The 14,161-nt window shown below is 46.3% G+C and overlaps 1 protein-coding gene across 1 annotated transcript in view; it reads right to left on the bottom strand.

Annotated features, from left to right (window-relative positions):
• Positions 1-14,161, bottom strand: part of NINL (ninein like) — a 134,405-nt gene that overhangs the window by 75,700 nt on the left and 44,544 nt on the right. The window lies entirely within an intron of this gene.

The following is a 14,161-nucleotide window of genomic DNA, read 5'->3' as shown; positions in this document are numbered from 1 at the left end:
ATAAAGGAAACGAGGAGGTACTGTCTCTATTCGCATACACCCAAGAGAACTTGTCCTCCCCTCACCCCAGGAAGAGGGTCGAAGCGTCTTTCTGTAGTCTCTCAAATACCCCATGACCAACCTTAGCAAATGAGGCAGTTGGAAACCCTGGCCAGGAAAGCTTAGAAAAACCCCAACGCTCCACAGAAGACTGCATTCACCTGGAAAGCGGCCTGGCTCAGCCACATAGGAACCCCGCTGCAAAGAGGCTGGCCACTTCAAGGGGCTGCCCTGGGATCCAAAAGCCCCAGAACACAGCCCAGGCGACAAGACAGCAGACAAGCCATGAACCCCGCGGAACTGTGGAGGGTCTCAGAAGCAGTGGAGCAGCCTGAAGGTGGGGCTCAGAATTCCAGCGTTCACACACCCTCCACTCCCTGGAGTCTGGAGCCGGTGATGCAAGGAGGATGTAGGAGAGGAGAATAATGAAGGGGCTGAGCCCAACACACACACGCGCGCACTCAGAGAAACTGCACTACCCACAGAAGGAGAGAGGAAAGCCACTTTAGCCACAGAAGGAGAGAGGAAAGCCACTTCAGCCAGGAAACAAGACTGCTGGGCAAAAAGAACGATCCGATACCAAGGGAGGTTTCCTGGATACTGACATGTTACAGTGGCAAAACAGATGTCAACAGCAGGATCAGAAGACAAGGAAAGCTCCTATCAAGTGTATCTAAACAATAAAGATAAAAAATGAGAGAGAAAAAAAGGGAAATTAAAAATCGATTCCATACATTAGTCAAATCAGTGTGGTCCCAGCACAAGCAGACATAGACCCATGGCACAGAAAACAGACCCCAGAAATCAACCCCTATGCATACCGTCAAATGATCTTCAACAAGGGTGTCAAGACCACAAAAACAGTAAAAAGACTGTCTCTCCAATAAATGCTGTAGGGAAAACTATAGATATCCACAAGCAAAAGAACTCAGTTTAACCCTTCCTTTCTACCACATACAAAAATTACCTTTTGTATAATTTACCAAAAATGGATCAAAGACCTAAATGTAAGACCTAAAACTATGAAATTTTTTTATAGTTTTAACTAAAATAGTGTAATAGTTTTATAAACAGAGAGAAAGCTTCATGATGTTGGATTTGGCAGCGATTTCTTAGATATGTCAGTAAGAGCACAGGCAACAAAAGCAAAGATACACAAAGGGAACTACATCAAACTTGAAAACTTGAAGGCACTGCAGGGCCAGGCTGGTGGGAGCAAGGGAAGCCAAAAGAAAAGTAGGTAAGCTCTAAGTCTGTCCTTTTTCCTGGCCCAGGATACACAGTCCTCCTGTGCCCAGCTTCTCACCAGACACCTGCACGTTAGCTCACTGCAACCTTGGCCTTATCAGTACTGCACAAAGCCCTCTTCAGCATGCAGCATAAACACTATTCTATAAAATCCCCAACAAAGCTTTGTCTCTTTGCAGTCAGCTCCTCTCTTCCTGCTGTGCCTGTGCTCCCTTGCAACGTATTTTTCTACTTTCTTCCCGCCCTTCTTACAGGTAGGAAAAATACCTTACCTACCTGTAAGGTATTTTTCTATTTTCTCTCTGCCTTTCTTGGTAAATTCTTCTTACCCCTGCGCTGCCAGCCCCAGATAGTTGCGCTCAACTGTAACAATAACCAAAAGAATTCAAAACAGCATCTCAAAGAGATGTATCAAAGAGATACAGTCATGTATCACTTAACAATGGTGATAAGTTCTGAAAATGTGTTGTTAGGTGATTTCATTGTTGTGCAAACATCACAGAGTGTGGTAGGCATGGCCTACCACAAACCTAGGCTACAAGCAGGTTTGTGTACTGAATACTGGAGGCAATTGTAACACAATGGTAATCTAAACATATCTAAACACAGAAAAGGTACAGAACTACGGTATTATAATCTTATGAGACCACCACTGTATATACAGCCCATTGCTGACTGAAACATTATGTGGTGTGTGACCATACAGTCATCCCTCAATATCCATAGGGGGTGGTTCCAGGACTCCTCATGGAAACCAAAATCATAGATGCTTCAAGTCCCTCTCTAAAATTATGTAGTATTTGCCTATAACCTATGCATATCCTCCTGTATACTTTAAATCGCCTCTAGATTACGTATAATACTTAAAACAAGGTAAATGCTGTGTAAGTAGTTGTTATACCATATTGTTTAGGGAACAATGACAAGAAAACAAAAACCCTCTACATGTTCAGTATAGAGGCAACTGTCACAGGCCTTACTACATTTTTTTATTCATGGTTAGTTAAATCCACAGATGTGCAACACACAGATACAAAAGACTCACTGTACTTCCGTGTACAATGGAATATTATTACACCTCAAAAAGGAGGAAAATCTTGTCATTTGCAACAACATGGATGCGCCTAGAGGACATTAATGCTAAGTGAAATAAGGCTGGCACAGAGAGACAAATGCCACAGACCTTACTCAGATGTGGACTCTAGAGCAGCTGGCTGCAGAGAAGCTAAGAGTGAACAGGAGTGACCAGGGGCTGGTGTCGGGGGACGTGGAGGTGTTGGGTAGGGGTGCAAAGTTTCGGGTAAGACATGAATAAGTTCTGGTGATCTACTATACAACGTGGTGACTATAGTTAATAATAACATATTTTATACTCGAAAATTGCTACGAGAGTAGATCTTAAATGTCACCACAAAAAGTATTAAGTATGAGAGGGGACAGATATGTTAATTAGCTAGATTTAACAATTTTATAATGTATACATGTATCAAAACATCATTTTGTACACCATAAATACATGCCATTTTTATTTGTCAGTTATACCTTTATAAACTGGGGTGAGGCAGAAGTTCTAGAGATCTGTTACAAACCTAAGCAAATCTAGTTAACATTACAGAACTGCACACTTAACAACGGTTAAGAGGGTAAACTTCATGTTGTGTTTTTTACCACCATTAAATTTAAGTAAAATATATTTTTTAAAAAGAAAGAAAGAAAAATGTTCAAAATATGGTGCCCTGCTTTCTGAAACTGCTCAACTCTGTTCTCCTGTAGCACTTCTATCTGGATTTTCTCCTTGCCTCCCTCTCCTGCAACATAATCAATCCTGAAGCTCTACACATCCTCAAAAAGCCCAGAAAAGGGAGCCAAGGGAAAGGAAAGGGGAAGTGATTAGAATAATACAACACTTTTCCAAGCACACAGATGGAAAAGTCGTTCCGCTTGGGACAACAAATGAAAAGCACCCGCGTCAAGCACACCCTCGTGAACCTCAGAGCAAACTAACGAGTGAGCCCTACAGATGTCCAGAGAGAAGGAGCAGCCCCACATCACAGCAGCAGGGATCAGAACGGCACCATGCCCGCAGCAGCAAGGCTGAAAGCTCAGAGCCAACCCAGGGCCTTCCATGTGCTCAGGGTAGGAGATGGCTTTCCACCTACCCAAGAGGCTATAAAATCCACTCTGAGCACACACTTCAGCAAAACAAGGGGTGAACCAAGAAAGTCGAAGACAAAGGCTCACGATCTGGGCTCCATCCAAGATGGGAGGCTTTGGTGTAGGAGCTCAGCCAGGCCAGGGATGGGAGGTAACCGACCCCAAACAGACTGCTGTGTACTGCCCACTGAGCATTTGGGAAAAATAGGGATAGGCTTTTGACAGGGCCAATGGAGCATTTGGAAAAAATAAGAATAAGTTCATTAAAAAGTGAGCCAGGGCTGGGTGCAGTGGCTCACGCCTATAAACACAGCACTTTGGGAGGCCCAGGCAGGTGGATCACTTGAGGTCAGGAGTGCCAGACCAGCCCGGCCAATATGGTGAAATCCTGTCTCCACAAAAATACAAAAAATACAAAAATTAGCTAGGCATGGTGGCGGGCGCCTGAAATCCCAGCTGAGGCAAGAGAATCGCTTGAGCCTGGGGGGCGGAGGTTGCAGTAAGCTGAGATCATGCCACTGCACTCCAGGCTAGGCAATAGAGTGAGACTGTCTCCAAAAAAAAAAAACAAAAAAAGCAAAACAAAACAAAACGATAAGCCAGTAAAATCCCAGACAACATCAGCCTCTATAAAGCCAAACCCAGCAAAAGAGTAGAAGTATAATCACGGTCAACCTGTGGGTTCTGCAGTGGACAATGTTATGCAGTGACAACAGCAAAAACGCACAGTGGCCACTGGGGAGCCTAAAGAGTATAAGAAATGACAGCAGAATGACGTTTAATTACCTTGTCCATACTCTGTATGCCATAAAACAGTATAGTTAGGGTATGGACATGAGTATCAGGAGAAATATCTAAGACTGAAACGTGGTTGCCTCTAAGGAGACAGATGGAGAGATGAAGGCAACACAGCAGGGTAGTTGATGTCAACATACACTTTTTTAAACTTTCTGCCTTTCTTTGTTTTTGAAACAGAGTCTCCCTCATGTCGGCTGGGGTGCGGTGGTGTTGAACACAGCTCACTGCAGCCTCAACCTCCTGGGCTCAAGTGATCCTCTCACCTCAGCCCCCAAGTAGCTGGGACTACAGGTGTGTACCACCCTGCCCGGCTACTTTTAAATTTTTCTGTACAGATGGGGCCTCCCTATGTTACCCAGGCTGGTCTCAAATTCCTGGGCTCAAGTGATCCTTCTACCTTGGCTTCCCAGAGGGCTGGGATTACAGGTGTGAGTCACCACCTCTGGCCTGAATGTTTTCATTTTTAAGCCATGTGAGTATGTTATTTGACAAAACAAAAACTGATGTCAAAGAGCCACGCACCTGCTGGCTCTGCACATACAACACAGCAGTGCTCCTGGGGAGGCGTGAAGTTCATTATGGAGCCAGTCCTCCCCACACACAAAAGTAAAACAGAGTACAGAATACCGGCGTAAACACTGAACTTCAGTTCAGTGCACAGCAGTGTGGCTGTCAGGTAGCACCACCCTCAGCACGTCACTGGGAGGCCCCCTGGAGGGGCAGCCCTGGGCTGCTGCCAGTGGAGGGTGGTTCTGGGGAGGAGGAACCCAGAAACGAGCTTCGTGCCTTCACCGTCCCATTGTGGGGGGCACAGCTACCTCACGACACTGTCTCCTTCAGGCCCACGGTGGCACCACAGGCCACCATTAACGAGGCTCCTGACGAGAGTCGAAATGCACGTCACGTTAATTGCACATCTACACTCGCATGCTTGCCGGTTGGTCTCTCTCCCTCCCCCTTTCTCAGGGACTCAGCCTCTACCCGCCCCAGCAGCATTCACGGGACCAACATGGTACCCTGCCCAGGCTGGGGACTCCCCTGGGGTTGGAGCTTGGCTTATCTGGGTGAAAGACACCTCGGTGTGAGATGTTGGTGGCCGCCCCTGGCCCATCCCAACTCCGCAATGCCACTGGAAGATGAACATGTGTCGTCGAATGAAGGGCAGGGAGGCATGGGCGTGGACTGTGCACCTCTGGTCCTGTCCTGAGAGGGGACTCCTGTGGTTGCCAGGCAAGGGGAGTTCTGTTTCTGTCCAGCTTCTTCCTCGGAAAGCAGGGGCTGAGAGGGGTGGGCTCCCCTACCTCTGCTGTGGCCTGTGGTCCTATGAAAAGGCCTCACTCCTGGACAGTGGACCACCATGGAAGGGAGGAGTCTGCCAGGTCCTGTAAAAATACTGCGTGATATATTTTCTTTCTTCCCCCACAACGTAAATTACACCCACATTTGCTTTCCAGAGTTCTCTCAGTTCACCCCAGCATCCTCTGGGTGAGGAATCCTTTGACGCCCTGGACCTGGTGTAGACGGTGGGCAGCCCTCAGGGGCACAGCCAGGGCAGACATGGTCCTAGGCTGCCATGTGTGGCTGGCCAACCATGGCATGGCCTCTGCTCCCAGGCATGGACACGGCCTGGCCCCAAGGTCACGGTGATGGGTAGGGCTGGGGAGCACAGAACTGGGGAGCATAGGGGTGGGTAGCACAGAACTGGGGAGAGCACAGAACTGGGGAGCACAGGGGTGGGGAAGCACAGAACTGGGGAGCACAGGGCCGGGGAGAACAGGGCTGGGGAACACAGGGTCAGGGAGCACGGAGCTGGGCTTCAGGGTGGCAGCAGAAGACACTTGCCAGCCAGGGCTCTTGGGCTGTCAGCTGCTGCTGGAGAGGCCCTGCCCACTGACCTACAGTGTTTGATCAAATGACATGAGTGTTGCCCTTTAGTGACCGGCAGGCACTTGATAAATGTTACCAAAACGTACACTAACATGGGCAGGGCTGGGGTCGGCTAGCCCTAGCAGGAGTGCTGATGCCCAGAATCCAGTGTCCAATTTCCCTACTGCACAGCTGTGTGCACACTCATGGAATCAGCTGGGACAGCAGGGGTAAGGAGTCAGCAAACAGCCATGCTCCTACTGCCAGGGTCAACAGAGACAGGCCAAGGTCACATGACAGGGTTCACAGCAGCAGGATCTTCCTGATCCATGCAAAGACAACCCTGGATAAACAGCGGTTGGCAATGCTGACTCCTTAGCCACAGAGAACCAGCAACCTGGCCCACACCTTGCTGTGAGGCCACAGGGCCCCTGCGTGGCCAAGGCAGGCAGCTCAGATCTGGGCAAGTCCCAGCTCCTGCCACTTGCGGCCTCATGGTCTACAGGGTGGACTAAAAATCTGCTACTAAGGGGGCGATGACTGAAAGGGCCAGGCGCTCCATACAGAGACTGCTGCTTACTCACTACACGCTGTAATACTGCCACCAGGGACACCAGAACTACCATCCCACGTACGTACAGGTGCCCAGAATCCGAGTTTCATGCTGCTGAAACCCTATTTCCAGCGGTGCCTTGCTGCAAATCGGCCTTCCCCTCCCTCCCTACTTGGAAATACAACCAATGCAAATGACAGAACACTGACGGGAGAAAGACAGCCACCCTAACTCTCCCCAGAGAGGCCACAGCGCGTGAGCCGCCCACCCACAGCCCTCTGTTTAGACTTCCCAAAGCCTCTGCATGAGGGTAGAAGCAAGGACACCCCTTCTCTATCATCCTTCCACAGACCACGGGGGGGAAGAAAGAAACAGGGAGCTTTCCCTGAACTCTCAGGACCAAGACATTCGTCCAGCACTGCCACTGCACACCCCTGCGGGTTCCCGGGGGCTCCCAGGCCTGGGCAGGTGCCTCAGTGCAGTCTCACAACAAGCAGGTCACTGTAATAATACACACTGTTTACCTGGGCAGTTCAGAGGCCTCTTCAGTTTCTTCTTCATGCAAACTGAATTATTAATACTCAGTATTCCACATGTGCATAAAATGTTTGCACATCAAAATCACTGGAAAACCTGGCCAGCATTCAGCAGCTGACTACAAAATTGATAAAAAGCAACACAGTTTCTCTTAGTTTCATTTTTGGAAACTGGAATGAGTAGGCTCTCAATGATATTAATGCTATAAAGCTTAATTTAAGATACAAACATAAACTTTGCCAGCAAGTGAAAGAAAATCCTGTTTTCATCCAGAGGTGAAAAGCCTGTCCCCAAACAAACTGGACACTGCCCCAAGGACAGATGATGTGGCCATCACTCTGCAGGACCGTGCAGCCCTCTGGAGGCCGGAGGCTCAAGGTGTTGGTTTGCATTTAATTTAGTTAATTTATGCACAGTGACGAGGGAATTTAAGCTATGCCCCCCAGAATCCATTGAGCATTAAGGGCAGAGAAGGGATTCATGACCACTCGGAGGCAGCCTAGGAGTGCCGATCACCTAGCGACCCAGAGTGTCCGTAACAAGAAGCCATTCCCAACAAGGCTCTCTGTAAATCCCGCTCACCCAGAAAGAACAGGGCTGAGGCAGCCCTTTGAGGGTGTTCCTTTTTTATCTGGAAAGATGTTATAACCCCAATAAAACACTGAAGCCAGTGCCTACCTTCCAGCTGAGCGGACCTCAGTGCTACTTCAAACGGCCTTGCCAGTAGGAATCAAGCTTCACACTCCGGCAGTTCTGAGCTATTAGGATTAACTTCTGCTTTAACTGTTTTCATGGTTTTTGCTAATTTTTCAAAATTTTTGCTATTTATTCATTTTGCAGGCACAGACCTGAAATAGCTCAACAATCAAGTTTGAAAGGCTTTCCCCTTTTTTTTTTAATCAAATAAGGTTTAAGAAACTTTTTTATTGTTCCAGTCCCAAAAATATAAAAATAAACTTATACCTCATTTAAGTGTTAATCAGTATAATACTTACTTTCCCTACAAAGTAGATTTTCAGACTAAAAACTACAAAGATACCAAATATTAAAACTGTCCTAGAACACCTATCTTTCTATGGTCTCCTAAAAAAAGACATCTCAGGCCGGGCGCGGTGGCTCATGCCTGTAATCCCAGCACTTTGGGAGGCCGAGGCGGGCAGATCACAAGATCAGGAGATCGAGACTACGGTGAAACTCTGTCTCTACTAAAAATACAAAAAAAAGATTAGCCGGGCGCAGTGGCGGGCGCCTGTAGTCCCAGCCACCAGGGAGGCTGAGGCAGGAGAATGGCTTGAACCCAGGAGGCGGAGCTTGCAGTGAGCCGAGATCGCGCCACTGCACTCCAGCCTGGTGGACAGAGCAAGACTCCATCTCAAAAAAAAAAAAAAAAAAAAGACATCTCAGTACCTATCAATGCCAGACTGTGCTGTCAAAGTCTCTGGTTTTAATGTGGGTTCTGCCACTTTCTAGCTTTGTGACCTTGGACACATTACTTCACCTCCCTGAACCTCAGTTTCCTGATCTGAACAACCCGATTAGGACATTATGAGCATTAAAAGAGCTAATGCTAAGCATGCTAACATGTTAGGTACTGAGACCTGTGCCTAATAGATGGCAAGTACTGAATAAATGTTACCATGCCCCATTAAACAGGCAACTGTGTCTGGGACTGTACACATGTCTCCATCTACAAGCTGGGTGGGCATTTATAGCTTCCAAGATAAATAATCATGTATAGCTAATCCTGTAAGTTCCTACTGTATGTCAATATATGTAAAGACTTTTATATCCATACATACTTATATTCATGCCAGGACTATAGCAAATTTATATGTGTATCCATATAATTACAAAATACCGATATAATTAGTTATAGACATGAGATTATCCACACACACTTCTATGTATATAAAATGAGCTCTCTCTATATATATCATTACAAAAATAGGAAACTTTATTCTCAGCATCAATATCAACTTCTAACATAAATCTACTGTAAAGAAAGCAACAGTTCCTCTTTTTTACTGGAAATAGCCAATAACAGAAATAGAAGAAATGAGAGAACAAGAAGAGCACATTTGCAGCTACCATTGTAATAGCTGTAATAAGACCAGAATCATCTGTGTATGATCAAAAACACTGGGAGGAGTGACATTGTGCGCAATAGTGGAGCGGGAAGCTCTAGGAGGTCAGACGCTCCCACAGAAACTACTGAGCAACTGCAATCAACTATTTCAAAACTCTGGAATCATTTCAGATCCTTATGGGCCTGCTACCAACCCTGTTCCTCAGCCCCTGTTCCTGCTGCCCTAGAGCTGGAGGACAGCAGCCTGCACTCCTGGGATATCCGGCTGGTGCCAGAGTAGGCAGTGGGGACCCTGTCCTCCAAAGCATGGGTTCAGGGTTTTGGTTGGTCTAGTGGTTCCTTTAGGGAATGAAGCAGACCTTGCCTTGCATTCAGCCTTCCTGGGCTACAGAAGCTTCCCTCAAAAGCATCTATCAGAAGATACAAAGGGATGGGAGTACCTTTTGGGAAGGAAGAAACCTTGTCAGGTCACTGGCTGATTGTGAAGAACAAAAACTTCAGTCACTGCACACAAGAAAAATTATACAATTTGGGCCGGGCGCAGTGGCTCAAGCCTGTAATCCCAGCGCTTTGGGAGGCCGAGACGGGCGGATCACGAGGTCAGGAGATCGAGACCATCCGGGCTAACACGGTGAAACCCCGTCTCTACTAAAAAATACAAAAAAAAACACTAGCCGGGCGAGGTGGCGGGCGCCTGTAGTCCCAGCTACCCGGGAGGCTGAGGCAGGAGAATGGCGTAAACCCGGGAGGCGGAGCTTCCAGTGAGCTGAGATCCGGCCACTGCACTCCAGCCTGGGTGACAGAGTGAGACTCCGTCTCAAAACAAAAAAAAAAGAAAAGAAAAGAAAAGAAAGATTATACAATTTGAAGAATGAAGAAAAAGAATGAAGAAAAATGAACACAGTCTAAAGGTCAAGTGAACAATCATACACATCAGAGGAGACCAGAATGGGGCAGAAAAAAACATTCACAGAAAAAATGGCCAAAAACTTCTCAAATCTGATGAAAGATATGCATATTTTGATCCAAAAGGTAGGAAACCCAAAAAGAATATTCTTAAAGAGACCCATACTGAGACTCATTATAGTCATATGGTCAAACCCTAAAGGCAAATAGAGAATTCTGAAAGCAGCCAACCAGCAGCCCTCGGAGCTGCTCTACGGAATAGCCATTCTTCTGTTTCTTCACTTCTCTAATAAACTTGCTTTCACTAAAAAAAAAAAAAAAAAAAAAAAAAAAAAAAAAAAAAAAAAAATTGCCCAGGTGTGGTGGCTCAAGCCTGTAATCCCAGCATTTTTGGAGGCTGAGGCAGGCAGATCACTTGAGGTCAGGAGTTCAATACCAACCTGGTCAACATGGTGAAACCCCCCCACCCCCTACTAAAAATACAAAAGTTAGCCAGGTGTAGTGGCAGGCACTACTTGCCTGTAATCCCAGTTACTTGGGAGACCGAGGCAGAGAGGAGAGGAGAATTCCTTGAACCCGGGAGGTGGAGGCTGCAGGGAGCCAAGATCACACCATTGCACTCCAGCCTGGGCAACAGAGCAAGACTCTGTCTTCAAAAAAAAAAAAAAAAAAAAAGAAAGAAAGAAAGAAAAAGAAATATGGCTGTAGAAAATCCTAAAGATTACACAGACACACACATCCCCCTCCCAAATACCCATCCGCCTGTTAGAAACAGTAAGTGAATTCAGCAAAATTGCAGGATACAAAATGAGCACTTAAAAATCAGTTGCAGCCGGGTGTGGTAGCTCATGCCTGTAATCCCAGCACTTTGGGAGGCTAAGACACACAGACAGCTTGTGCTCTGGCGATCCAGACTAGCCTCGGCAATATGGCGAAACCCCATTTCTACAAAATATACAAAACTTAGCCGGGCGTGGGGGCGTGGTGCTCTGTGCCCGTAGTCTCAGCTACTCAGGAGACTGAGGTAGGAGTGAGGCAGGAGAATAGGATCTGGGGGAGGGAACCTATGGCTGTTTCATGCCCAACTAAATTGAAAGGAAAACCCTAACTTTCGACGCCTAAGTAACAAAAGGACCAGAGGCTACTCCCTTTGCAAACTCCCAACCTTTTCTGCGTGGTAGATGGGAAATTGGCTGTCCGCAACCAATCAGATTAATTGTGGGTGGAGTCCTCTTTTGCAACTTTATAACTTTACCTTAGCCTCTGATTGGCTGCAAAATGCAACCAATCAGATGTTGCACAAGAGTGTAACATTTGTAACCTCCATTTCAGCCTCTGATTGATGCTGAAAGCAACCAACTGCAGACCACCACTTCATTTCCATGAGGTGAGCATGAAGTGGCCAATGGCAAACCTCTAGTTGGAGGATTTTGGACAGAATATTCTGTATGCAGGCCGTTGAGGCGCTGCTCAGCCCGCTCCCACCACACACCGTGGAGTGTACTTTCGTTTTCAATAAATCCTTGCTTTGGCTCTTTCATGGCTTCATTCTTTCTTTGCTTTGCTGGGTGTTTTGTCCAATTCTTTGTTCAAAATGCCAAGAAGCTGGACAACTTGGAGTCAACACCCTCTACCAGTAACAGGTGGATCACTTGAGCCCAGGAGGCAGAGACTGCAGTGAGCGAAGACTACGCCACTGCACTCCAGCCACAGCAACAGAGTGAGACTGTGTCTCAAAAACAAACAAACAAACAAACAAACAAAAAATCAGTTGCAATTCTATATACCAGCAATGAACAACCTGAAAAGGAAATTAGGAAAACAACTCCATTCATAATAGAATCAAAAGGAATAAAATACTTTCAAACAGATTCAATGCAATCCCCAACAAAATCCCGAAGTCACATTTTGGTGAAATGAAAAAGCCCATCCTCGAATTTATATAAAATATTGAGTGACCCCTAATAGCCAAAACAATCTTGAAAAAGAAGAACCAAGTTGGAGCACTCAAAATTCCCAGTTCTGGAGCTCACTACAAGGCCAAAGAGTAATCAAAACACTGTAGTAATGGAAAGAATGAAGCTGGACTCTTACCTTACATCATATATAAAAATTAGGCCAGGTGTGGTGGCTCACGCCTGTAATCCCAGCACTTTGGGAGGCTGAGGCGGGTGGATCACCTCAAGTCAGGAGTTCAAGACTAGCGTGCCCAACATGGCAAAACCCTGTCTCTACTAAACATACAAAAATTAGCCGGGCCTGGTGGCAGGCACCTGTAATCCCAGCTACTCGGGAGGCTGAGGCAGGAGAATCACTTGAACCCAGAAGGCAGAGCTTGCAGTGAACCGAGATCGCACCACTGCACTCTAGCCTGGGTGACAAGAGCGAAACTCCATCTAAAAAAATAAACAATAAATAAAAATGGGTTAAACAAAAAGGTAAAGGCTAAAACTATAAAACTCTTAAAAGAAAACATAGGAGAAAAGATTCAGGACACTGGATTTGGCAAGCATTTCTGGATGGCACCAAAAGCACAGGTAACAACAAGAAAAATAAAATCAGATAAGTTGACTTCATCAAAATTAAAAATTTTGTGCATCAAAAGACACTACCAAGAGAACAGATACTCCAAATACCTTGATTTGACTATTATACATCATATGCCTGTATCGAAACATCACATGTACCTCATAAATATGCATAACTATTATGTGTCCATAATAATTAAAAATATTTTTCTTTTTTTGAGATAGAATCTTGCCTATGGCCTCGGTTGGAGTGCAGCAGCACAATCATGTTTCACTGTATCCTCAACCTCTAGGGTTCAAGTGTTCCTCCCACCTCAGGCTCCTGAGTAGCTGGGAGTACAGATGTACACCACCACTCCTGGCTATTTTTTTTTTTTAATTTTTTTTGTTGACATGGGGGTCTCATTATATTGCCTAGGCTGGTCTCGAAGTCCTGGGTTCCAGCAATCCTTTTGCCTTGGCCTCCCAAAGTGCTGGGGTAACAGGCATGAGCCAGCGCGCGCAGCCAAAAAAACTTTTTTTTTTGAGACGGAGTTTTGCTCTTGTTGCCCAGGCTGGAGTGCAACTGCACAATCTCAGCTCATTGCAACCTCTGCTTCCCAAGTTCAAGCGATTCTCCTGCCTCAGCCTCCTAAGTAGCTGGGATTACAGGCGTGTGCCACCACACCCAGCTAATTTTGTATTTTTTTTTTAGTAGAGACAGGGTTTCACCATATTAGTGAGGCTGGTCTCAGACTCCTGACCTCAAGTGATCCACCTGCCTTGGGTATCCAAAGTGCTGGGATTACCGGCGTGAGTCACCGCGCCTGGCCAAAAAACACTTTTTAAAGACACTATTAAGAGAGAGAAACACAGAGGGACACACAGTGGTGCGTGCCTGTAGTACCAGCTACTTGGGAGGCTGAGGCAGTAGAATTGCTTGAGCCCAGGTGCTTCAAGTCCAGCCCAGGCAAATAGCAAGACCTTGTCTCTTAGGAAGAGAGAAAATCTATGCAAAAGAAAATACCTGATAAAGAATTAATATCCAGAATAAAAAACACTACAAGTCAACAACAAAAACCCAATTCAAAAATGAGCAAAGGGGGTGTGGTAGCTCACACCTGTGGTCCCAGCACTTTGGAAGGCCAAGGCGGGCAGATCACTTGAGGTCAGGAGTTTGCGACCAGCCTGGCCAACATGGTGAAACCCCATCTCTACTAAAATTACAAAAATTAGCCAGGTGGGGTGGCGGCTGCCTGTAATCTCAGCTACTCGGGAGGCTGAGGCAGAAGAATCACTTGAACCTAGGAGGCAGAGGTTGTAGTGAGCAAGATTGTGCCAGTGCAGTCCAGTCTGGGTGACAGAGCCCTGTCTCAAAAAAAAAAAAAATAAAAAAAGGCAGATATAAAAAATTCAACTGTAGGACGGGCATGGTGGCTCATGCCTATAATCCCAGCACTTTGGGAG

This window comes from Rhinopithecus roxellana, chromosome 13, assembly GCF_007565055.1.
Source record: "Rhinopithecus roxellana isolate Shanxi Qingling chromosome 13, ASM756505v1, whole genome shotgun sequence".
Lineage (NCBI taxonomy): Eukaryota > Metazoa > Chordata > Mammalia > Primates > Cercopithecidae > Rhinopithecus > Rhinopithecus roxellana.
Note: the sequence above shows the minus strand (reverse complement) of the source record. Positions and strands in the feature narration are given on the sequence as shown.